Raw genomic sequence first — 2,322 nt, 5'->3', positions numbered from 1 at the left:
TAGTATTTGAATGTAGAACAAAATATTAAATGTTTGAATTACAACAAGGAAGAGAAATGATGTACTATTTCTATTTCTTGGATACAGGAATGACATTTGTCTCCCAGGCTTTGTGAGAGCAACTTGTATTTATTTAAGCCACTAAATCTGGGTTTTGTGTACTTTTAGTTGATCCTGATTGATAAAAGACAAAGGCAGCTAGGAAACTATTGTGGCATAGATGGACAAGAAAGGGGGAAGTTAAGTGGGTAGAAGATGGATGGTTTAAAATGTAGAGAGTGTGTATGTTCGGCCAGGTCTCCAATGGGATTGAGCCCAGCATGAGTCAGCTTTTCTGTCACTGAAATAAAATATTGAGGTAACTTAGAAAGAGGATTATTTTGGTTCATGGTGAAGCCAGGCAGTCATCTACCTCATCAAGGAAGTAACAAAAATGTCTGAGGAAGGGGCTGGGGTCTCACACTCTCCAGGCATGGCATGCCTCCAGTGACCTGAGACTCCTCCTCTCCTGGAGGTCCCATCCTAAAGACCCGCCCCTTCTAGTAGTACTACTAGGAGGGCCAAGCCTGGAACATATGGACCTTTGGGGCTCTGGTACCACAGGGAAACCCTCCCTGTCCTGGAGGTGTCAAGAAACAAGAGGAGAACGCCTGGGAGCATGCAGTGGGAGGAACAGAGAGGACCGAAAGGAGGTGGGAGGAAGGGGGAAGGGGCTGTGGAGGGTACCAACATCTAACCTCACAACTGCTGATTGAAAACATACCACTGGGTCAATACCAATATTTTAGAACGTTCAGTTAAGCAAAAGCTCTCTATTAGGAGGATTAAAAAGTCTCAAATTTCACCCTGCACAGATAGTAATCACTGCTAACATCTTATACTATTTATTTCCAGCTTCCCTTTATGCTTTTGACAATTTTCACTCTTTCCCACTCATTTAAGTAAACTGCTTAAGAAAAACGGAATCTTAACAGCCATTGTTCTCTAATCTGTAATATATATGTATACTTATTGATTTATTTAATGGGCATCTTTGTAATGGTTACAGGCGGCTGAATATGGTGGAAGCTGCCTGTAGTCTCAAGCCACTCTTCCAGTTGCTGCAGGAAGATCTCTGGAGCTCAGGAGTTTGAGACTGATTCTGAGTCCCCGCCAGAAAACACAAACCTTCCATTCTAATGTCTGCATACATTTATGATGGTTGATCTATTATTCGTTGTAAATAGAACTTGAAATAAATGAATAACGAATCCTTTCTTATCACTTTTGGATGGTGGTGGTGGGAGGCAGCTGGAGGTGATTCTGAGAAGGAAAGGCAGCATAGCTTTGCTCTTAGTTTCAGGAAGGGATATCTATGGCATGCTGTAAAAATTTTTCAAGAAATACTTGCTTTATTTTTATTTTACGCACATTTGCCCTTCATTTTGAACAGCAAGATACGAAACCTCTTCTCTTACCTTTTAGGGCAGGGGAAGACTCCTCTCCTTGAGAGAAATAGTATACATTTGGAACAGTGACATGTATTGGTTTTTCATAATATGAGCCGTTCCGCCAGCTGAGACATTTAGATGGCAGGTAGGGTTTGTACAGTACGGAGAATAAGGAGTATTATTTTCGTGCGCTCATGAGAATAGGAAAAAAAAGTAAAGATTTAGCTTCCGCAGCGAGCAGGGTTCGAACCTGCGCGGGGAGACCCCATTGGATTTCAAGTCCAACGCCTTAACCACTCGGCCATCGCTGCTCCGAGGAAAACTGGAAGGCGGAGACTCTTTAGTGTAAGACCCATTGCGCTCGCGCCCGACTCTCGAAAAGGCGGAGCCTGCCACCGCCGCCAGCCGCACTCAGGGAAGTAGCAGCTGGGGATTAAAAGGCTTGAGTTGCAGAACGCTGGCATGGGTGCGGAAAGAAGATAATGGGAACCTCATTTCGTCGGGATACGTACAGGCCTAAAAACCGTGGCTTTGTTCTGGAAACCACACGCCCGACCGCTTTTGCTTTGCGTGTCCGCGGTGGCTGTGAAACAAAGAAACAAAGGCCCGTCCCGTCCCGTCCCGTGTGGCGGGCCCGCGCTTCCGAAAACGTCCGCCTTCCGCGGGCCAGTGGCGCGCGGGCCGTCGGCGTCGGCGCCTTCCGATAGAACGCAGTGTTCTGCTGTTCGGGGAGGGAAGTGTGAGAAGTCTGCGGGTTCGAACCCATGGATTCGCCCCTATCGGGCCGATTTCCTCGAGGTCTGGTCGCGCCCCGCAGGCCGCGGAGGCCGGGGACGGCGCCGCTCCTGGACGGCTCCCAGCGCGCATGCGCAGCGCCTGCCCGCGCTTCTTT

The 2,322-nt window shown here is 47.6% G+C and overlaps 1 non-coding gene across 1 annotated transcript; it reads right to left on the bottom strand.

Annotated features, from left to right (window-relative positions):
• Nucleotides 1–1,659: 1,659 nt before the first annotated feature.
• On the bottom strand, nt 1,660–1,741 carry Trnas-uga. Its single transcript has one exon. It is a non-coding gene; the product is annotated as a tRNA-Ser (tRNA).
• Between the last annotated feature and the right edge of the window lie 581 nt (nt 1,742–2,322).

Source organism: Perognathus longimembris, chromosome 2, assembly GCF_023159225.1.
Source record: "Perognathus longimembris pacificus isolate PPM17 chromosome 2, ASM2315922v1, whole genome shotgun sequence".
NCBI lineage: Eukaryota > Metazoa > Chordata > Mammalia > Rodentia > Heteromyidae > Perognathus > Perognathus longimembris.
Note: the sequence above shows the minus strand (reverse complement) of the source record. Positions and strands in the feature narration are given on the sequence as shown.